Source organism: Oryctolagus cuniculus, chromosome 9 (genome assembly GCF_051225735.1).
Source record: "Oryctolagus cuniculus isolate XC-2025 breed Fujian yellow rabbit chromosome 9, ASM5122573v1, whole genome shotgun sequence".
Classification (NCBI taxonomy): domain Eukaryota; kingdom Metazoa; phylum Chordata; class Mammalia; order Lagomorpha; family Leporidae; genus Oryctolagus; species Oryctolagus cuniculus.
Window position 1 is genome coordinate 25,240,544 of NC_142875.1, and position 25,078 is coordinate 25,265,621.

The window sequence follows — 25,078 nt, forward strand, 5'->3', positions numbered from 1 at the left end:
GCATTTCCCATGAAGTTTTTGAAGACCTCTTGTATAACTGTGTTTATTCATTTTAACGTAGGCATTAATAAACTACAAACTCTAACCCTTTTCCAGTGTCTTTAAACAGATCTATCATTACTTCAAGAAATTATTAAACAATGTTAAGGAACACCTTTGTCTGTGTAGAAAGTAATGTTCCATAGGATTTAGAATGTGCTGGTCATATGAATAACAATCTGGAATAAAAGTTCTTTGTATGCCATTTGTATAATTTTAGAACTATTAAAATATATGTTCCTTAAACTTTAATTCATATGAGAATATTACTCCCCTGTGATTTATAATTACAATTCAGTAGTATATACATATAAGCACAAGGTGAAAAAAACCCATTCAATGTGCTATTCAACTCTGGTTTTTTGTTACTAAATCTTCATGTTATATCATTTGACACTGGAAAAATGTATTTGAATAGCATTGTGTATTTAATAAAGTAGAAATGAAAGACATAGCTTTTGGGAAATGTTCAGTATCAGAGGAATTGTCAGTATGTCTAAATTATCATTAGCACATGTAAAAATAATCATGAACTTAGATTTTAATTCAGGATTTGCATAATTTTGAAAATACTATGCTCTCTCTATATATTACTGCATATGGCTCTTCAGAGCAGATGTATCTCAGTATTCTTTCTTCCTTCTGTCTCTAACATTTTAGAATAAACATAAAAATTGGGTCCCAATTTTCAAAAAAATCTTAAATCATTTGATAGGCAACAAAATTATAAAATATTATATTATATTAAAATGACTTAAACAAAAATCACATTACAAACTGCCTATGGGTTAAAAACTTCTGGACTTATAACTATATTAAAAATTGGATCCATTTAAAACTTTATGAAAACTGGAAATTAATGAAATGAGGAAAATTTCACCATGAGACTACTGATTGTATTTTGAAGTTAATGAGTTATCACATAACATTTAATTCAGTGATTTTTAAGGAGAAAAAGAAAACATATTAAGAAATAAATGTTACATAGCTCTACTGTTAGTGACGATTATTGCCCAATACTCATAATAACAATTGCAAAGGAAACTAATTAATTATGCCATGTATATGGATATGAAATACATATGTATAATTTAGTTAATTTGTTAAACATTGTTTAAGTAATACTCAGTTGTCATTAATATCTCTTGCCTCTTGCATGATACTTTTTATCTGCAAACAAATGATATCACTTTTTAAAGTCAGATAACATTGCATTTGAAAGAGAGGAAATCTATATCTTATTGGGACATTATATTTATGTATAAATATATACTGTATAAATATTATATTGTACTTTAAATTGTTGAATTTTATGTAACAGGAGTTCTTCTAAGTGACAATAATGGAACTTTAACTTGGAAAAATTCTTTACTGTAAAAGTAAGAGAAGTTAGAAACTTGTGAGTCACTTTTCTTTTCCCTGATAAACACTTCACAAGGGTTACAGGACAGATGGCTTTTTCAATATACCACTGCAATTCTCAGAGAAAAGGGAGCTTTCTAAATTGGTAGACATTTTTAAGGTTTCCTATGTAGTCCAAAATGTGTTATAAAAAGCCAATATGTAATTTTATTGGTGCTTTTGGACCTCTTGAGAATCTTATGATGCCACACATAAGGTGAAAACTGAAAGCATCAAGTACTTCAGATTACATTGGATTAAATGCATAAAATGTATTTCAGTACAACAGAGTGCATTACGAAGTTGGTTACATGGGAATATAGTCATCAGAAAATTAGAAAAAAAACATTTGTGATTAAGTCATATATGTGTCTATTTATTAACAAATTTGATAAGAGATCTATAAGGAGACAGACAACTTTTCACAATTTCAAGGTAATAGCAAGTGAAAATCCTGACTAAATACCACTCTAATCCCTGAAAGATTGTATTAATTCTGTATGAAAAATATTGAGAATGTAAGAAAATGTTCATCCTTCTGTGGATTGTAGCACACATTCATGAATGAAGAGAAGTGAAATTTCCATTAAATATTAGTGAAAATAAGGATATACTTTTTCTCGTCAAAGTTCACAGACTACTTCCACAGCATTGCATCACATAGAATGTGAAATAAGGAGTCATGTTACAGACTATTCTATGGCACACATATTTTCTTTTCTTTTTTTATGGCTATTTTATTTTTTGCATTTTATGCTTTATTTACCCTTATAAAGCAGTGTATGAAGATTGCACATTGTCACAAATTGCATGCCATTTTTCATATGATAGTTTTTGATGTGGAATTAATTTTGTCTCAATAATGCAAAACTTTAAATAGCAGGTTAAAACTATTGTGAGAAAATGTCTACTATAAAAAACAATTATAGGCCGGCACCACGGCTCACTAGGCTAATCCTTCGCCTTGCGGTGCCGGCACACCAGGTTCTAGTCCCAATCGGGGCGCTGGATTCTGTCCTGGTTGCCCCTCTTCCAGGCCAGCCCTCTGCTGTGGCCCGGAGGTGCAGTGGAGGATGGCCCAAGTGCTTGGGCCCTGCACCCCATGGGAGACCAGGAGAACCACCTGGCTCCTGCCTTCGGATCAGCGCGGTGCGCCGGCCGCAGCACGCAGGCCGCGGAGGCCATTGGAGGGTGAACCAATGGCAAAGGAAGGCCTTTCTCTCTGTCTCTCTCTCTCACTGTCCACTCTGCCTGTCAAAAAAAAAAAAATTATAAAAGCAAACAGACTAAAATAATAGACATGTAAATATAATTCTTATGCATAATTTATTACTTTTATTTTCCTTTGTTTCCCCCATTTGATGTTAAACTTTAAATGTATTTGCTCAACCTATGTTACTTGTTGAAAAACAGAGGAGCAAGTGTTTGGTGTAGGGTTAAGAACCTGCTTGGGGACAGCGCCGCGGCTCACTAGGCTAATCTCTGCCTGCAGCGCCAGCACACTAGGTTCTGTCCCGGTTGCTCTTCTTCCAGTCCAGCTCTCTGCTGTGGCCCTGGAGTGCAGTGGAAGATGGCCCAAGTGCTTGGGCCCTGCACCCTCATGGGAGACCAGGAGGAAGCACCTGGCTCCTGGCTTCAGATCAGCGCAGTGCGCCAGCTGTAGTGGCCATTTTGGAGCTGAACCAACAGAAGGAAGACCTTTCTCCCTGTCTCTCTCTCTCACTAACACTGCCTGTCAAAAAAAATAAAAAATAACCTTCTTGGGATGCTAGCATTCTGAATCTCAGTTCCTGAGTTCGACTGTGGACTCCACTTGGAAATCCAGCTTCTGCTTCTGCTTACCCGGGGAGGCAAAAGGTGATCACTACCGTTCTTGTGTCCCTGCCACCCATGTGGGAGACCTGGACTGAGTTCCAGTTCCTGGCTTTGGCATGGCCCTGACCTGGCTGTTGTGATCATTTGGTTAGTGAGCTAGCAGTTGGGAGACCTCTGTCTCTCTCTCTCTCCATCCTTCTCCCCTATTCCTTACCTTCCAAAACAAATAATAAATCCAAGTATAAAGTATATTAATTAAGACATGGTGTTTCCGTTTTTAAACCCTGCATAGAATACATAGAAAATGAATATTGAGAATTAACACAAACAAGAGTAAAATGTTTGCCTTGATGTTTTTGCAGTTGATTGGACACTTCCATTACATTGCAGAATAATCCTTTTACTTCCACCTTCAGACTTTCATTCAGATATTTTTGCAAATTTGTGTGTCCCATTCGTGTCACTTCACTAGGTCCAGATGGCCTAAGTATCATGACAGCATACTGAGGCTGTCTTCTCCTATGGGAATGTGTTCTGACACGAGCTCCAAAAAAGGTGGTGAGGATGTTTTTTCAACTGTGTGATCTGAGATGTTACCTTTTTTATGCAGGTGGCGTTTTCCAGGTCTGTAATCCATGCAGAGGTTCATGTCACATCAAGGACTGGTGATAACATGGATACAACAGTTATTTACATTTTAAAAAATCTTCACATTCACATTCACTAGGAAATTGAATTGAACCAGAGAGGAAGAAGCTACACCTTCCGATTCGTTCTGAAAGTGAGCTGGGTATCTCAGATACCCATTACCATGTTATCCACCCTCGGGCCATTTACCAACAAGAGTACAAAGGAACCCTAAGTTCTGGTACTTCTCCAAAAAACACTCCTCTGCTACAGCCAGGACCAACCTCATCACAGTGTTGTTTCTGTAATCACCAGTATTCATCCCTAGTCTTTGGGACTCACAGGGCATCTCTTTGGTGTTTTAAAGGAAGCCCTTTCTGATCAAAATATTTCAAATTTTGCCCTAGGCAGCACACGCTTGCATTCTTTCTTTAGCATTTTTTTTTTTTTTTGATAGGCAGAGTTAGACAATGAGAGAGAGAGACAGAGAGAAAGGTCTTCCTTCCGGTGGTTCACCCCCAAAATGGCCGCCACGGCCGGGGCGCTGTGCAGATCTGAAGCCAGGAGTCAGGTGCTTCCCCCTGGTCTTCCATGCCGGTGCAGGGCCCAAAGACCTGGGCCATCCTCCACTGCCTTCCCAAGCCACAGCAGAGAGCTGGACTGGAAGAAGAGCAACCGGAACAGAACCGGCGCCCCAACCCGGACTAGAACCCAGTGTGCCGGCGCTGCAGGTGAAGGATTAGCCTAGTGAGCCATGCTGCCGGTCCTACCATTTTGTTTTACCCTATATATTATTCAACATCATCCGGTATGCACTACATTTTCTCAATGAGAGATAGGAATTTTGTTCACTTTAGGTAGTTGGTTAGGTATTTTGTTTCCAGTTCTCTGATGAGAAACTGACGTAGCACTCAATTATCTGCAAGAAGTTGAAAGGATGAATACATAGTAGAGGAGTTGTCTCCGAAATGAGTTTATTTAGGCATCAGAAATCCTACTATTGATGGCCAAACTGGTGCTCTCTCATGCCACCTGAAACATTAATTCTTTAGTCATCCTATGACTAGCTTTAGTTTTCCAAAAATTAAGAGAAGATTTTGTAGCTAGAAAGTATGAGATCAACCCAGTCTCGCTTCTTCTCCACCCCCACACATGCCTAGGAAATTTCACTTTCTGAAAGTGATACTTCCACTAAAATATTTGGAATTCATGTTAGTGATAACATTTTCACATCATTTAAAAAAAATAGTTGTCAAAAGATACTCTAGTCTTTCCCTTTTTTCCTCTCTAATATCTTGTGGCTATTCCTAAGTTTGAAGTAATATCTATGTTTATTTTTAAACACAAATAGACTATTATAGTCTCGTAAATACTATGTAGATGGGCCGGTACTGCGGCATAACAGATAAAGCTGCTGTCTTCAGTGCCGGCGTCCATATGGCTGCTCCACTTCCTATCTAGCTCTCTGCTCTGGCCTGGGAAAGCAGTAGAAGATGGCCCAAGTCCTTCAGCTCCTGCACCCGCATGGGAGACCTGGAAGAAACTCCTGGCTCCTGGCTTAGGATCAGTGCAGCTCTGGCCATTGCAGCCATTTTGGTAGTGAACCAGTGGATGGAAGACCTCTCTCTCTCTGCCTCTCCTCTCTCTGTGTAACTCTGACTTTCAAGTAAATAAATAAATCTTTTAAAAAATACTATGCAAATAAATTCAGATTAGCAGTTGGTCTAAAAGCCTGGAATTTACTGCATACCTACCAATGGTTTAGAAATACATGGCACCTCTAGGAAGAATGAAGGCTGATATTTTCAGATCTCCTCATCATTTATTTAATAAACTAAAGTATTGATAGGTACATGGAATTCTTTCAAACACTTTGTTAATTTGCACAGTTAACTTACTTGGTCTTAGCCAAAAGGCCGAGAATGCTTATAAAACAATACCAGGAACTGATCTTCCCTGCTTTTCCACAAGTAAAACACAGGAGGAACATCAAGGATTATGTGTTAATCACTACAACACACTCCTTATGCCAAGTGCTTGGACACAGGCACATGTTATTTGCCCTCTTCTCTCTTGTGCTCATCTGTCTTTCCTTATCGGTGTTCTTTTTTTCTCTCCTTCCATTTGGTGGTATGCTCATTTTTTCAGACGCTTTACCTTGGCATCAATGATAAACCTCACTCTTTTTTTTTTCTCCCACATCCAAGCTGTTCATCCAACACTTTTAAAAATTCTATTAATTCAATTATTTCTTCCTGTTCCTGTTCTTAAAAGCTGTCACTTCCTCTCTGTTCCTAAAGCCAAAAACTTCATCCTAATATCATCATCCATGGCAACATGTTCTCCTCTACTATTGAGAATTTATCCTGTGGCTAAACCACATAAATTAGCGAAGTTCCTGTTTTTCCACTCAAGGAGATTACATACTTCACTCTGCCATCCTTCTGACTCAACCCAAGTTGAATTCCTTCTGACTCATCCTGATACTCCTCTTCAGACTGTCCAAACAGAATCTCTTACTGTCTATTTTGCTTTTCCACATTGTTTTCAGTACCAGAAACAAGTTGTTTACAAGTTGTTTCTATCCATCTTTGGGGGAATAAAAGGTGCTGGACCTTAAACATTTGGATTTATTACAATAGACTTGAATATTTTGTGTTCATAAGAAAGTCCATAAACTCAGAGATTTATAATAACAAAGAATAAATTTTACTCAACACCAGTCTCCAGTCTCAGCTTGACTACTGCCTAAGTAGTTGTTCCATGGGTTTTTTAGATCTAAAGTTGACAACAGTAGCAGGTTAGAACTGTGCAAGTTTGTGGCAGCTATAAGATATGGGAACCATGTACTAATTCTTAACATGTCTGCTTGGAACAAAAGTCACATCTGATCACAAACTGTGCAATTAAGGTACAGGATAGTGCTCTCGAGTTTAGTAGAGTAAGCATATGTTCCTGCAGTTTCCTGAAATCCAGACACCAGCCTCTTTGGTCCACAGTGAAATAATCTTTCATAGCTTCACCAATAGTACCACTATCACAATATCATCTGTGCTCATCTTGATGAAGAAAATTCAGTCGATCTGGAAGCTGGAAAGACACAAACAAAAGGGTGCGAGAGTGAAGCAAGGCTACAGAGGGACTATAAGTCCAAGTGGCACAGGCAGGGGGAAGCATATCTTGAACTTTTGAGGACAGGTGAGAATTATGACAAGGGGCAGCTCCTTCAACACAATTGTGCACACACAATCATTATATATATATATATATATATATATGGAGAGAGAAAGAGAGAGAGAGAGAATGTAGCCTGCGTAAAATCCTAAAAGGCAAAAAGAAACATTTAGCAAAGGCATTAGTGATTGTGTGTAGAAGAAATGTTGAAAAAGGTCAGTACCATTCTCTGAAGTACAAGAGAAAGAACTGATACAAGATTCAACATTTTGCTATTCTTAATCTATTTTGAATACAATCAATGTTAGATATCTTGTTTAAAATAAATGGATTTTGTAATTTATTTTCACTGCTGTGAAACCTTTTCTACTCCAGATAATTACTCAAAATAAATATAAAAAATTTAGTATAGAGTCAATGAAATATTAACTTATATCACTTAGTTGATAAAAAGTTTACATTTACTGAGGCAGGCATTATGTTACAGTGGATTAAGCAGCCTCCTGGGACACCCATATCTCCAATCAGAGTTCTGGTTCAAGTCCTAGGTAATCCATTTCTGTTTCAGCTTTCTGCAAATATACTTGAGAAGGCAGTGAATGATGACTCAAGAACCTGGATTTGCGCCACACGTAGGAGATGCGGATGAAGTTCTAGGCTTCTGGTGTCTGCCTAGCCCAGTCCAGCTCTATCGTCACTTGGGGAGTGACCCAGAGGATACAAGCACTCTGTCCTCCTTATTCCCTCTTTTTCTGTCATTTTGCCTTTCAAGTAAATAAACAAATAAACAAACCCTTTTTTAAAAAAGTTGGTTAGTTTAGTAAATTATAAAAACTCCAACTTTCTTTTAGTAAAGCTTTGCCTATTTATTTGAAGGACACACATATATATATACAAACACACACAGCGGGCGGGGGGGGGAGCAAGAGCTAGAGCGAGAGCGAGAGAGCGAGCGAGCGAGAGAGATGACTGTTTCAGTAGCCCCGATGGCCAGGTTAGTCAAGGCCCACGTCAGGAGCATGGAGTGTCATCTGGTACTCCTACATGAGTGACAGGGGCCCAAGTACTTAGCTCATCACCCGGTACTTTCATAAGCACAATGTCGAGAAGCAGGATGGGAAGTTGAGCAGCCCAGACTGAACAGGCACTCTGATACGGGATGCATTGCAGGCAGCAACTTATCTTGATGTGCCAAGCCAGCCCCACAGCTCCAATTTTTTGTTTGACATTTGATAATGACACCAAGTGATCCTAAAATCTAATGATTGTTATCTTAGAAATGATTTGATTAAAAGTGCAAACCAATCTTGAAACATGTCTTCAACATGAACTAGTAACTACTCTTTCTCTGCTTAAATCTCTGTTAGGGAGCTTAGTAAAACATCTAAAAATCCATGATTTTATGAACACTTCTGCTTAGAAGAAAAGTGTTCCTGGGTTCAGTGTCTGGTGAGAGGCTTAAGCTATTGCTCACAACACTAGCTATCAGAGTGCTAGTTCCAGTTCTGGCTGCTCTACTTCCCATCCAGCTTTTTGCTAATGTTCTGGGCATGGCAGTGGTAAGGCCCCTGTCACTCATAGGAAACCTTGATGTTGTTTCTGGCCCATGGATTTGGCCTGGCCCAGACCTTGGTGTTGCAGCCATTTGGGGAGTGAACCAGCAGGCAGAAAATAATTTTCTCTGTGTCTTTCCACACTCTTTCTCTCTCTAGAGTTCTGCCTTTCTAAATAAATAAGTAAGCAAATATAAAAAAGTCTTCCTTAATGATTAGCTAAACTCAGTCTTATTAGCAATAATCGCGCCTCAGATAAACCTCATTGGCTATGGTACTGCCACTGCGCAAAGCTCTCAACTCAGTCTTTATGGAACTTCTGGTCTCCTATCACAGTTCCACCTACTGGAAGAACACAAGGCAGGTCCATTTCCTCTTTTCCATAAAATAAGCATTTGCGAACTGCTAAGGATTCCTTTGCTACCATTTCCTTCCATTTCTCAAAATAAATTGCTTAGTGCATTGATATATTCTATTAGGGCAAAAGTTATAGATCCCTTAACAGTCTGATTACATTCCCTAAGACTGTTTTGATCATTAAAGAATTATTTGTTGTCTGTATATTCTGTACTCTTAGGAGCAGTGCTGGTAAAATTATGAGCCACCAAGTACAGTTCTCGCTCTCAGGAATCTTGTACTCTAATTAGGAGACATAGGTTTGGAAAGTATCACATGAATTTTTGTATAGCAGCATAATGTGATGTATGATTTGAAGGCTACAGTGTGCCTTAACATATGGTACAAAAAGTCCTGTGTTGTGTTTCATCCCTATCCTGAATCGATTTAGTTTGCCTTTTCATTTCTTCTATCAACAATATTAAAATAGTGACAATTACTGGTCAACATAACATGATTGCAGTTTTTGGTATGCTGTTATATAGAGAACTTTCAATGTACTTTTAAATGCTACTTTGTAATAAACATTTTATGATATTATCACACATCAATAAAAAAAAATTACACAAATAATGCTCCAAAACACATAAACAAGAACTCTGGAATGTTGTTCTGAATATTCATGTAGTGAGTTAAAGTTATTTACTTGGAATTTATGTTAAATTTACAATTTACACTGACCTATGATGGGTTGTAGGGGGGAGTAAAGTGATATTTAAGATGACACTGCAAATCTTGGGAAGGTGTCAGGTTGGATGATCAGAGACCATTGCAGTTTGTGCCTCTTTGCTAGAATTCCACAGTAAGCTGAATTGCAATGACTTATTGTTTTCATCCAGCCTAGAAGCAAAAGTCTCTTTTATCCTTTTTTACAACTTTGTAATCATAGAATGTTCAAGAAATGCCTAAGGTAGAAAACGTATTGAACTAGATAGAACTTAGCAATTTAAGGAAAACTGCTGTTCTTGTCTTGTAAAAATGAAAGGGATGATTGAAACTTAAGACATTAAGAGGTAAAAGAAATTGAATTCTCAAGATTAATTTTTAAAGGACCCAAGGAGTTAGTTCTGTTTTTTTTTTTTTATCTAAAAAAGTGTTGTAGTTGTAACTTGCTATAAGGGAATGAAATCTTCAAATTCTATTTCATAAGAGAAAAATAGTGTCTGATATAGACAATTTATGTACAGGCAAGATCCACTAGAAACAGTCTTTTTGAATTTATCACTGATGAGGAAAGCAAAGGAAATCCAAATGTTAACCAAATTGATTTTAGATTAAGAATATTATGAATCTAATTAATGTTTTATGGAGGAAAAGTTATAATCTTAAGATTTCTAATATAGTAATTTTATTAGACCAATTTCTTAAATTTGAAATACATATTTTGTTTTAATAAGATATTAAAGCAAAATATATATGCTATCAAAATAAATAAAATGATTTATTTTCTTATCTAGAATAAATATAGGTATAATGAAAATCTGAGGATCACAAAGGAGTAGATGAGGAGACACAGTTACTATCTGCATGAAGCCCAGACCCTTTCACTGACTAGCTTTATACTGAAGCCATCTGAGCTTAAGGAAAATGCTTTGCCCTGGGTTCTTCTGTGTTTCTCAAGTAAACACAGGAGTTAGTGTATCATGGAGTTCTGTCTGTGTGCCCCTTGAAGGGACCACAGTTGGCTTACAAGTCAGTTTTTAAAATACCTGCGGCTTTACCTTCTTTAACAATCTGTTGACTCAGAATGTTCGATACTTTCTGGGCTTGCATTGTGTTTGATCCTGGCTTTGAAACTGACAGCTGTAAACTAGCAGGAAAATGATGTGGCAAGAGTTGCAGGCTTGAAGAAAATTCGAAGAAAGGTCTGCTCGGGCAGGTTACAGTTCATGGCTCAGAAACAGATAGGAGCACACACTCTTTCTCCTAAAACCCTAAAGGCCATATAGATTTTGGAATGTTTTTTATATATCTAAAAATGGTAATACAATCTACCTAGCAAATACTGGCTAATCCTTTGTGAGGGTACCCCAAGAGCAAACACTTTAATATTTCTGTACTCAGAATGCATTGTATCCTCACTAAGAAGTGTAAGTAACAGTTACAGAAGCTCATACTCTGTTTGCAAATGAAATCACATGTTTTAAAAATATTAAATATTTAGCATGTCTTATATTTTTTTATTTGGATAAGATATTATAAGTTATGTTCACCAAATATTTACTACACACATAATATACCTCAGGTAACTTGTATGTACATAAAATGAATGTGGAATACTGAAAAAGATAAGTCCTGCTTTTCATTTCATACATATGTTAAGAAATTCAAGGCTCAGATTTGCACTGGAAAGAGACCCCACTGGGGGTGGAATATCTTCTATCCCATCTCCTATAGCACTTCTGAACATAGGCTGGCAACTCCAACATGAGAAATGTTTTCATTCACACTGTCACTAGATTGTGAGATTCTTAGAACTAGGAAATATACCTTATTCATATTTACATTCCCAAGGTATTGCCTGGAGTAGGAAAAGCACTAAATATGTTTTAACAAATAAGAATTGAAATGACTTTAACCCAAATTTGGGGGAAACAGGCAAAAGAACTTAATAATTGTTAATTTTGCTTACCAAATTATATTGACTTTGCTTTTCAATTCACCAAATTCACATGAACACATGTGAATTTTCATATACTGCACACGTGGAGGTAAATACAAGTCCACATCTTAGTTTCCAGTGAAATTGATCTCTTTTTGGAAGTATAATATGAATGCACTGAAAAAAATTTAAGAGTAAGAAAAAGACAAACATTTGCCACATGGATATTCATTAATAAAATACTGTGAATTTAAATTGAATTAATATTTGCTGAATCCATGACATTTATTACATGTGAATCCTACTTTCCTCATTTGTAAAGTAAAAACAAAATAATTAGTGTCTCCATATATCAATGTTCTATAAAATAATTTTCAGACCAAAGTTGAGTCACAACCCATACTATTTAAGGAGGGAGCTCAGGAAAGAGAGTAAATGATATTTGTTAAAAAAATAAAGAAAAACAAAGAAAAACATATGCTTTGAGATATGTTGAGAGATTGGAAGACGTGTTACTGAAGAGCAACACGCTTTTTACAGATGAAAATTAATGTTTTTTTTGAAGAGGTATAGCAATAAATAAATATGTATAGAATTGAAGTTTTTGACAAGAGGAAACCCAGTTACAAATGCCTTGGCATGAGTGTCAAGGGAGTAGTGTAGTTAAAATAAAAATCTGCCAGTTGTATTTCATTCTTACTTAATTTAAGAAGGCCATGTTCTTGTATCTAATCAAGTGTGCTTTTGCAACTAATATCCATAATTGCATTGAGGCTGTGTCACATTGCACTGGACAATGACTATGTTCATCTAGGTTACATCATAGTTTCAAAACTTGGAACCAAGGGTGTCAACCAAGTTAACTTTCTAGAAGTGGAAGCATGGTAGAACCTGACAGAACCAGAAGTGGAATTAATAAAATTTAGACACTACTTTCTTGATAGAATGTGGGGCACACGAATTTTTGAGTGTTTCTGCTGAGAAGAATGGTGACACACAGCGAGGCTTGTGATGTCATCTTCGTTTCAGAGCCCTGAGACACAACGCATGTCCAGTTATGGACAAAGTGCCACAGACCACAGAGGTTAGGAAAGTGACTGCTAATTAAGAGAGGAATGAGATCCCATAAATATCTACATTATAGTGCTACCATTTTAAGTAAGTTTTTGAGTAATTTATGTAGAACAGATTTCATAGAGTTCATAGATACAATTCTGAGGATTAATAGTTCTCTCCCTCTTCCTCCCTCCCTCCCTCCCTCCCTCCCTTCCTTCCTTCCTTCCTTCCTTCCTTCCTTCCTTCCTTCCCTCCTTCCTTCCTTCCCTTCTCCCTTTTTTCCTTTCTTCCATCTTTTGTGATAACAATTTTAATTTATTTTATAGTTACAGGTCAACGCTCCACTAAATAAAGAGTTCAACAAGCAAAAAGTGGAAAGACTAATATTCTGCAGGAATATAGACAAGGTTTATAAACAATAATCAAATCCCAAGATATCAGTTTCTCTCATGTACATTAAATTATTTTTGTACTCTATATATTAGCTACTATAAAACATAGCAAACATGTGATATTTGTCTTTTGGGTTTGGCTTATTTCATTAAGCATAATCATCTCCAGCTGCATGCATTTTGTTGCAAAAGACAAGATTTCATTCTTTTTTATGTCAGAGTGATATCCCATTATGTATAAATACCATATTTTGCTTATCCACTCACCATTTGATGAACATATCTTACTTATTGTGAATTGAACTGGCATAATCATGGGGATACAGGTGACACTTTCCTATGCTGATCTGGGAATATACCCAAAGGAAATTAAATGAAATCAGCATACTGCTACCTTTTGACAAGCCTGCTATAAAGCAGACAGTGACCAGAAAATGCCCAAAGAAGACAAAGTGCCAAGATGTTGGGCAGCATAAAGAAATACATGACAGTGTTAGAACTATCATCAGCTTAGGACTTTTATGTTCAGAAGATGATGAGACTCTTGGACATATCTAAGGGAAAAGAAAGAAGAGTAAAATTTCTGTTGATTATATTATTGAAACAAATTTACTCCTTAACTCATTCATTCATTTTTTTGAATGGCATAGTTTTGTATGTTTTTCCATATGGGATTATTTTCTTTGCATGCATATTGTGCATCTCCTATCTCTGAAAATTTCTGACTGATAATGTTTTTCAGTCATACTGTAAGCAGCATATTCTTCACTGTGTATGGGTTAATTCTGTTCTAATAACATTTTTTTCTCTAAAGTAGGGCTATTTTTAATTTTTCATTTTGCCTTAGCCACTAATAGAAGAAAACTTAATGTTTAACAATGTAAACAATTGGCAACTATAGAGATCTAAAACATGTTTCCTAAAAATTACTCAATAAAATTTTTGCTCGTAGATATAAAAATAGAAAATCAGACAACTGATAAAAGAAAAAAAAGGGAGACATCAACAGTAAACATAGCAGAGAAATCTTGTCTACAGATAATCTTGCTTGCACATTCTCATAAAAAGAGTGTGGGAGGAATAGAAATGTTAAAAACAGCCCTGAATCATAATTAAGAAATATTTGTTTTTTTGCAATTCCAGGAAAGATAACTTAGTGAGGCAATGCCCTCTTTAAACCAAATAAAAAATATCCACGTTATTGAACCATATACAGCTCTTTCTGAAACCATCTTTGCCTCCTCCTCTCTATACGAGTACATTATCATTACCTCAGGGCTTCCCCAAACCATCACATCAGTTTATATTTTTTTCCAATTTGTTTCTATCTTACCCTTTGGGTGAGAATGGGAATAGAACTCTAGGAAACATTATGAAAGTTACGTGATAGCGGCTACATCCACTGAACTATTTATACAGGCAAAGGTTAAAGACTAATCCCGATAGCAACTAAGTGATATTTGCTTCTATCAGCACTCCATCTGCCCCTTTCACCACTCTCTTATTTATTATTAACTTTTTTTGCACTTACTAATTGAAAATATGATGGTAGATGCCTTTCAAATGATTGAAATATCTTTATTGTGCTTCAGACATGGTTATGTGACCCCAAAGTGCCTGGCAAGCATCCTCAAATTTTCTTTCTGACATCTCTGTTCATAATTTGATAATTTTTTCAGAGAAAAATATCTATGGATATGACAGATTTTCTTATTATATCAGTGCTTATTTTGTGCTAGAAATAATAACTTCACTTTACTGACATAAATATTATTAGAGTTTTGATGTTTAAATATTTCTTATCTCAGTGTAATTACTTGAGTTTAATCAGATGTTTACTCACTATTTAGTAGGTGTTCACATTAACAATAAAAAAATTAAAAAAATATAATTAATGTTCATATTAGTGGTTGTGATTGCAACTTCTGGTATTGCTGGAGATTTGTAAGTATTCAAACTAACTACTATTTTTTTAAAGATTTTATTTATTTATTTGAGAGGTAGAGTTACAGACAGAGAGGGGGAGAGACGAGAGAAAGGTCTTCTATCCACTGGCTCATTCTCCAAATGGCTACAATGGTGGAGCTGGGCCGATCCAAAACAAGGAGCCAGGAGCTTCTTCCAGGTATCCCATGGAGGTGCAAGAAAGAGCTCAAGGACTTGGGCCATCCTCTGCTGCTTTACCAGGCACATTAGCAGGAAGTAGCAACCAGGACTCAAATCTGCACCCATATTGGATGCCTGCACTGCATGCTGGGGTTTTAATCTGGTGCATTGCTGCGCTGGCCCCCAAACTGACTACTGTTCATAAGTATTTAAGACCTAACATTGTGAAGAATTTAAAAAATAGAGAATGCATTTTATTAAATCTAAAACATGCATGCATAATTGCAATCATATAAACTGTAGAAATACATGTAATGGAGCTGTGTTTTGTCCATAATATTCAACCTTCGCCTGATAACCATTGATGTTATTGAAGTGGACACAATTAAAAAACAAACAAAAACTCTGAGAGATTATTGATTTTCTCTAAAATATAGTGACTCAATATATTCTTGGTATGTTTAAATGTTATTTTAAAAAATAGGAATGTGTTGGTTGAAAAAGGAGCACTCCCTGCGATGTTGAAAATTATACAAGGAATGTTTATGGTGAAAGTTTTTTTGAGGACAAATTATAAATATTTTTGTAAAACAATTCAGGTGACTTCTGAATTCAGAGGAATTTAGCTCATAGACGGAGTTAGAAGGAGCACTGTTTACATCCTAACAGTAAGAACTAAGCTGAACAATGTGCTAATTAATTATTTTTCCTAAATCTATTAATTACCTAAAATTCCAGAGCAAGCCAGTAGTCTGAAATCAAGGGAGGGAGACTTTCAGTCATTTGCCAACTTAGGGCAAATCCCTCAGAATCCTATGAGCCCTTGAGAAGATGTAACTAGATATGTTAAATTGCTAAAGTTTGGCTGCCATGAGGACATGAAGCCAACGGGGGACACAAATATAGGGAAATTTATGTTTTCATTCCAGGAACCTTCAGTGAAGATCTGAGAATCAGAAAACTTCTTTTGTGGAGTTGACTAGAGGAAAGGAACAGAAGATACTGCCAAGAGTCCAAACTGCCATTATACCATCAACCCCAGGGAAACAAAACCTTTATCTGCAGAGGGACAAAGGGAAAACATTCTGTTTTAAGAGCAGTAGTGGAGATTCCTTGTAGATGGTGACATAGGAGCAGACACGTTTTATTTAGTGTGAATGGGAAAACTTGGTGGTCATACCTAAATACATAGGCTTAGAGATTGTAAGTCCTAATGATAACAGGAACTGAAATATAATGCTAAACACAATTTTAGGGAGATTTAGTTAGACAGAAGTAAGGACAGGGACAACCCGGGCTGTGTATTTGTATAATAGAAGGAAGTGTAACAGAGTGATGAAAGTCACAGAAGCAATGAACTGACTCATAATTTATGTGTTATTTGTTTAGGCTTTTGTATGGCTGTATCAGAGGATAATTGGTGAGCAAAAGTTGTGACTATTCTGGTATTCCAAGGTAAATTTTTTCAGATTAATTTTGGATGTTGGCAAATAGATTTCTGGATAATGCAATGGCTAACCAATTTGGAACTGACATAAACCTTCCATATCTGAGACTAAAACAAATAGAAGATTGAGCTTTAATTATCCCAAACTTATTAAGAAATGTGATGGTTATGGGGGATATCATCATGAAAATAAATATTCTTAGTGTACATTTCAGCTCTGGGGATAGTAGGGTAGCAAAGAGAAATACTCAGACTAGCAGGGGATGGTATAATTTCCAAAATGTATTTTCTAGTTACAGAAGTGTCCTTGGCACTGTGAAAATATAGATAGGGGGCTTGTGTTGGAGGTAGCAGTTTTGATGCCTTTTAAGACACCTGTATCCCATATTAGAGTGCCTAGATTTGAGTATTTGACTATTCTTGATTTTAGCTTTCTACTAATGTTCACCTTGGGAACTGATGGTTCAAATACTTTGGTCCTTGATACCCACGTGGGAGATTCGAATTAGATTCCCAGCTCCTAGCTTCAGCTTTGCCAGTATTGAATGTTGCATGCCTTTAAGGAAGTGAATCAGTAGATGGGAGTTTCTCTCTCTCTCTCTCTCTCTCTCTCATCCTCAAATAAATGTAAGTTAGAAAAAGAAAACATGAGTAAAGAAAGGAAACACTTATTACACAGGTAGGAGGATCATGTTTTTTCTGGATATAAATACTTCTGGAGAAGCAAAATTCTCAGACTATGAGCAACATTCCACAAAATGCTTATAGTGTTAGTTTCCTGAAGCTTCCATAGCAATGTGTCATGAATTGGATGCATTTAAGATGGCAGCAATTTATTTCACCATATTTCTGGAGATTAGACATCAGAAATATAGTTGTTGGATGAGACTTTTCCGTCTGAAATCCCTAAGTGTGGACACTCTGCATTCTTAGCGTCTGGGAGCCCAAGTCACTCCAAACTCTGCCTGTCTTTAGATGAACATTGTCCCTCTGCATCTCAATGCCTTTTTCTTCATGTGGCTTTCTCTATTGTGCAATGCCATAAATTTCCTTTTCTCCAAAAATCAGTCACATCTGATTAAGACTCACCCTAATGAACTCATTTGAACTTGTTTAAATTCTATTTCCAAATAAGGTCACATTTGGAGGTACAGTTGTTAAGAACTTTAACATATCTTTTTTTAGGGAAATAATGGTGAGAAAGAGCCTCACCAGTTCACCCAAAGGATGTACTCAGAGTTAGGAAGTGACGTCAAGGACTTTATTAAAGATTTATGATCTGGTGCCTGGAGGGCCAGCACTCCTGGGGTGGTTTACAGCGGGCTATTTATTTCCTAACAAGCTGGTCCCTCCCCCAGTTCCTACTTGGTTGAGTACTATGGGGTTACAATTTTCCTGGTATTTACTTCTGCTCTTTTGGCCACCCCTAACACTCTGTTTGCTTAGGAACTTTCCAGGTAACTATAGGCTGTTATGCCAGCTAGCTACTTACAACATTTCACACATCTGCAAGCTATTGTGCTGTCCAGTTGTCTACTCAGGGCTACATGCCTTACTTTGAAAATGAACCAAATGTTTATTTCTCATAATAATCCAGCCTATAATAACTATAATCACTTTAATCTGTTCTCATTATTGAGAGGGGAAATAGCTAACAATAGATACCAATATGATATGTAAAATGTATTCAGCCTTTGAAATATTCTAATTAATATCCTAAGCAATGTAGAAAATTGTCAGTTAAATTATTTCAGAAACCACTTGAAGTAGCGATAGTTTTTTTCCCAAGGACCACTTAGCTGGTAACAGACAGAACCCATAACCCATATTTTCATCCAGGTAGCATGTTTGTGTTTTTAGCAGCAGCAGATCATTTAATCATAAGAGATTATAGGAAAGAGAACCATAAAGAAATCTTTAATATTTGCTCAATCAGAAATAACTACAAACTAAGAGTAATGTAATGTGGTACTTTTTTCTTAGAATGGCTGACTATGAAAATTTCTTCTTTGTCCGGGTATCATGGTGGAGCAGGTTAAATCATCACTTGTGATGCCAGCACTCCATTTTGGAGTACTGGTTTGAGTCCCGGCTGCTCTACTTCTGGTAGATCTGGCTTCTTGCTAATGTGCCTGGGAAAGCAGCAGAAGATGGCCCAAGTACATGAGATCATTTGGGGAATGAACCAGATTATGGAAAATCTCTGTGTGTGTCTCTCCTGCTGTCTCTGTTGCTCTTATTTTCAAATAAGTAAATACGTAAGTCTTTAAAAAATGTTCCTATGTTTCGTGAGAACAACACTGTCATCTGGAGTAAAACACTTAGGACATGAAAGAGAGGAAAGAGACCCATAGTGACAGAAAATTCGTGAACCTGGGAAACTGGTGCTCCAGATATTTCATTCTAACACAAAGGCCTTTAGGTTATCTGAAACATTTTTATTGTTACCTGTAATCTTTATACCAGCTTGAAGTGACCAGAAAAAGTACTATTTAAAATAACTACCTTATCTTCAAAATAAATGGAAGGAAAACAAAGAAAAAAGATGGAAAAGAATACTAATAAGTAGAACTCAAAAGATTATATTAGAAATCAGGATTGCATTACTTTATGGAAAAAGTTTGACTTTTTTTTTGTAAAGTTAAAACTTTTTGTAAAGTTAAAACTCTACAAAAATGAGCAGAGATAAAAAATGAGGGCATGGAACTGAATTTGGGTATTAGGAACTGGTTGTTAAAATATAATAGACATTTTCTTCTAAAGTAGGAAATGTAGAATCACCATGGCAAAAAAAAAAAGAGAGAAATATTGTGTACTCTGTGGATATGGAAATGAAAGTCCCTAAGGATTTTGATAGTAAAGGGAAGTTCAAATGATACATTAGGCTGTTCACATAGAATTTTAGAGGGAGGTTCTTGTTTGTGTATATTTGCATGCATTTTAATAAACAAAACAAGAGTAAGGTAATTGTTTTAATGAACAAAGATGTATAATTGACCTTTCTTAGTTTTCCAGCTGAAGAGTAATTGAAAGAGCCAGGAATTGATTGGGGAAGTTTAAAACACAGTAAATGCCATATTCTTCCTTCACAAATAGAAGCTCTACTTGATCCTTACTGCTCAGTTATTACTTCTAATCATTATACAGACTCAAAATATAGATACGTGAATGCCAAGTTGTCAGCAAGAAGAAAACTTAGTTCTCTTGTTACCGGGATTCCTTGCTAAAATAATTTCAGTATAAATAAGTTATTTGTGATACAAAAATCATTTAACTACAATGTGATGAAAAATGTTTATTTATTTAATAGTGCTGTAAATTACTGCAAGGTATTAAAATCCAACCCAGCACACCTCTTTGTAGGCCACACTTTGATAGAACCAGTCATTAAGAACACAGGTGTTTAACTCACTATTACCCACTCACTTGTGTGCTGTCCATGGTTCTGAGCAAATGGCAACTACACCCAGCCCTTATGAAACAATAAAAGCATGCTTGGTTATACAAAAGACCCACTTTTGAGGGGACACTATACAATACAATAAATCCATGAAGCTGAGTCCTTTTGATTAGTAATCTATTGAATAACATAGTTCCAAATATAGCTTTTCCGTTTTGCATTCACCTTCTTAGTCTTTATAATTACTTTTTTGTGCATTTTTCAAATGCTGTCTTATTTTCAAGTTGTACCTAACATGACATGTCAGGCACACCATTAGCTATTGTGTAGTTCCTTACACATAACACTGTATTCATCCAGCAATTTGATTTTCATGAAAATAAAGAGACAGCTGTATTGTTTTTCTTTTCTCCCACATGTATATTTTAGTGAAGAAATGAATTTCAGTATATTTCTGTGGAAGCATGAGTTTTAATTATTTTCTCAGGGACTGACAATTCCAATTTCCCAAATGATAAGTTAACGTGCAATGTTCGATTATATATCACATTTCATTATGTGCAACTGGATAATACCCCGGTGAAAGTTATTCCCTGGAAACAAATCACTAAAGTATCATTAAGTACACTGCTGATTTAGCACACAAAATGGTACTTCAGGATCGAGAAACAGTTAACAAAACATTGAAAATTGTGTAATTTACTTCATTGAGATATTTTAATAATACAAAATTCTTTATAGTTTGCAAAGCAATTGCAAAAATGGTATCATTTGTACTCATAATAAACCCAAGAGATATGTATTGCTGTCTGCATTTTACAAAGGAAGATATTAAAGCTGCGAAAGATTTGCTTTTAAAGTATCCCAGTCTGTAGGGTGGCAAGGCTGGAAATTTACAGAGACCTTCTGACAATGAATGTTAGGCTGGTTGCCTTAAAGCAATTTTCTTCAAGTCTGAGGCATAGGCATATGTGGTTATTTAAGTCCTCTTTCAAGAGAAAGGAATATTCTCAGGATAAAATATTAAACTAGCTGCTTTTAGTGCATAATCTGGGAAATGAAAAAGATAAATACCTTGAAGTGTTTGAAATTCACGTTTTTAAAATAAGGTAGTGATCGAATGAAGTGAAATACATGTGGACAAATAGGGTGTAAATTACATTTTTCTGTGTCTGGGACATCTGAAAAAATATAATTGTTGGTTAGCAGAACAAGTATTTCTGTGGCAGCACAGCTGACGTTTTCTTTCTAGTGACATGCGTGAGTGGGTGGTGAGTATTTCAGATCAGAACATTGAGTTCTTGTGAACAAAGAATATGTATCTGTTGGATTTAATTTTTCTTTTTTATTTTTTTGCTTAACTTGGCCATCACACAAAATTTTTGAATTAAATATCAGCTCATATTCAAAAAAATAAACAAAAAAGAATGTTAGATTAGCACTGATTACAGAGAACTCCTATAAAAGATCATTTATTTGTGCTGTTTTCTTTTTTTTTTAACTTTTATTTAATGAATATAAACTTTCAAAGTACAGCTTATGGATTACAATGGCTTCCCCCCATAACGTCCCTCCCACCCGCAACCCTCCCCTTATCAAATCCCTCTCCCCTTCCATTCACATCAAGATTCATCCTTGTTTCTCTTTATATACAGAAGATCAGTTTAGCATACATTAAGTAAAGATTTCAACAGTTTGCTCCCACACAGAAACATAAAGTGAAAAATACTGTTTGAGTACAAGTTATAGCATTAAATCACAATGTACAGCACATTAAGGACAGAGATCCTACATGAGGAGTAGGTGCACAGTGACTCCTGTTGTTGACTTAACAATTGATACTCTTGTTTATGGCCTCAGTAATCACCCTAGGCTCTTGTCATGAGCTGCCAAGGCTATGGAAGCCCCCTGAGTTCGCTGACTCTGATCATATTTAGACAAGGCCATGGTCAAAGTGGAAGTTATCTCCTCCCTTCAGAGAAAGGTACCTCCTTCTTTGATGACCCGTTCTTTCCACTGGGATCTCACTCGCAGAAATATTTCATTTAGGTCTTTTTTTTTCCCCAGAGTGTCTTGGCTTTCCATGCCTAAAATACTCTCATGGGATCTTCAGCCAGATTCGAGTGCCTTAAGGGCTGATTCTGATGCCAGAGTGCTGTTTAGGACATCTGCCATTCTATGGGTCTGCTGTGTATCTCACTTCCCATGTTGGATCATTCTCTCCCGTTTTGATTCTATCAGTTAGTATTTGCAGACACTATTCTTGTTTATGTGATCCCTTTGGTTCTTAGTCCTATCATTATGATCAATTGTGAATAGAAATTGATCACTGGGATTAGTGAGATGGCTTTGGTACTTGGAAGAGTAATTCCAAAGCACATTATTGGAAAAGTATTAAATTATGTTTTCTCATTTTTTAGTATAAGATAAAATGAAATTGTAGTTTTCATTATTATTAAAGTTTTTAAGACCTAAGGTCTTACTCTGTATGAATTTACACACACTTAATTAATCAAAAGTTTGACTTTTCCATCTATTAATAGAGAATGTAACAAAGCTTCACTGAACAACTGATGTATTAAATAAAATAAAATATTCTGTTCCTGAAACAAAAGGGAATTTTATATCCAAGTAAGGTACATTACATATCCATAAGACTAATTTATGGCTAAATACATATCTTTGTTTACCAGAAAGAAGCACAAAAATGAAACTTAGTATGTGAGCTAAATTCATGGAATCATGTGGAAATAACTCAAATATCACTATTGTGTAGGATCAAGGTGGTAGATACCCGATGAAATGACTCTGATGAGTGAACACAGAGAATAAGTAACTTTCAAAGACCTAGACCCACATTTGGATCTGTGAAATAAATATCTAAAGTCCAATTATAAACCTGACCCAAGAAAGACAACCAATGTTAATATTAAGAAATTGATTTATTCTTGATAACAGCAAGAAGCACAGTACTAAAATTACTATAATCAAAATATGACATACTCTAAGATATTAAATTTCAAAGTGATATAAATTTTTGAGTTTTTGTCACAATGCAGAATCTACAGAATCTGAATCACTAAGAATAAATTTGAGGCGTTGAGATTTGCATTTCTTATAAGTTCCAAGGTAACACTGATACTAGGGACCCAAGAACACACTTGCCATAGCATGTCTTTGGTATGAAGCAGCAGATGACTACAATAAATAAAGTATGAGGGCCCAGTACCATACTTTAAGTTCAGGCTGCTCCTCTTTCAATCCAGCTCTCTGCTATGGCCTGGGAAAGCAGTGGAAGATGCCCCAGGTCCTTGGGCACCTGTACCCACAGAGGAGACCCACAGAGGAGATCCACAGAGGAGACTCCTTGCTCCTGGCTTCAGATTGGCGTAGCTCTGGCCCTTGTGACCATTTCGGGAGTGAACCGGCAGATGGAAGACCTCTGCCTTTCTGTAACTCTGCCTTTCAAATAAATAAATAAATCTTAAAAAAGAATAAATTATGAAATGTACATATAATTGTAATCTCTCCCTTAATGAAATATTTACAATAAATTTATCTATTAAAATATAATTCAATATAAATTTTTTAAAAAAAGAAAAATAAATATGTATTTGAGAAGTATAGAGTGCTTTTATAACTGGTCAATGGTAAACAAGAAATCATATGGAGGATCATACAATATTTAGAACCTAAGGAGAATGAAAATAAGATATATGTTGATTAGTGCCCATTTGTACTGGAGAGGGAGAGAGAGAAAGAGAGAGAGAGGTCTTCTATCCAGTGGTTCACTCCCCCTGTGGTCACAAGGGCCAGAGCTGTGCCGATCTGAAGCCAGGAGCCAGGAGCTTCTTCCAGGTCTCCCACATGGGTGCAGGGACCCAAGGACTTGGGCCATCTTCTACTGCTTTCCCAGGCCATAGTAGAGAGCTGGATTGGAAGTGGAGCAGCTGGGTCTCGAACCGGAGCCCATATGTGATGCCAGTGCTTCAGGCTAGGGCATTAACCCACTGCGCCACAGCACTGGCCCCGATAACCTATATTAAAGGTTTTAATTCAAGAAAATACAAAATGCAATTAATAAGCAGGAAATAGAAAAAATAAAAATAATGAATATTATATGTTATTAAACAGAGATATTAAATCTTGAGGAAGGGTGGCCTGGTGCTGTGGCTCAGTTGGTTAATCCTCTGCCTGCTGCGCCAGAATCCCATACAGGCACTAGTTCTAGCCCCGGCTGCTCCTCTTCTGATCCATCTCTCTGCTGTGGCCTGGGAAAACAGCAGGAGATGGCCCAAGTCCTTGGGCTTCTGCATCCACATAGGAGACCAGAAAGAAGTACCTGGCTCCTGTCTTTGGATCAGCACAGCTCTGGCTGTTGTGGCCATTTGGGGAGAACCATCGGAGGAAAGACCTTTCTCTCTGTCTCACCCTCTCACTGTCTGTAAATCTACCTCTCAGATAAAAAATAAAATCTTAAAAAAAATCTTGAGGAAAGGAAACTATGGAGGTAATAAACACAATCAAAATGTGATTCATAAAAGACTTAAAAATACCAGATGATTGTGAAGACAAAGTAGAGAAATATAAAAGAAGGCATAACAAAAATAAAATTAATGCTAGAACGTTGAATAGACTTAGATTGGTGGAAGCTATTTATAAATATTAAGATGGGAAAACATCATTGACAATATATTTGAAAGATGATAATATGGATGATACCTAGAGACTATATTGTCAATTAATACTAATACAACACATGACCACAAATTGAATCAGTGGGTAAGATACTTACCTTTAAAACGTTTTAGAATAGTAATCCCTCCCAGATAGTTCTGGAAATATTTTTAAAGTCTTTGATGAAACAGATAATCCTTGTCTATATAACTGTTCAGAGAACAGGAAAGAAGAAATTTCACAGCATGTATTACAAGACATGTAACCCCAGTAATAAAGAATGACAAAAGCAGTACACAAAAGTAGAATTGTAGAACAAGCCCACTTATTAACATAGATGCAGAAAGCCTGAATATACCAACACCAAATTGAAACCTCATGAGGTATGTGTGT

General features: G+C 36.2%; 1 long non-coding RNA gene and 1 other non-coding gene across 15 annotated transcripts in view; one reads left to right on the forward strand and one right to left on the reverse strand.

The window, feature by feature from the left end:
- The window catches only part of LOC103349096 (uncharacterized), a 372,847-nt gene that overhangs the window by 150,928 nt on the left and 196,841 nt on the right, over positions 1 to 25,078 (forward strand). Inside the window, exon 4 of one of the 14 annotated variants that reach the window (XR_016212812.1) lies at positions 16,551 to 16,624. The exons of the other annotated variants lie outside the window; for them this stretch is intronic. This is a non-coding gene — a long non-coding RNA (uncharacterized LOC103349096). Of the gene's footprint in view, positions 1 to 16,550; positions 16,625 to 25,078 lie in introns of those variants that run through there. 14 annotated transcript variants of the gene reach the window in all.
- On the reverse strand, positions 8,768 to 8,904 carry LOC127492263 (U4 spliceosomal RNA). The gene has a single exon (XR_016213801.1). It is a non-coding gene; the product is annotated as a U4 spliceosomal RNA (small nuclear RNA).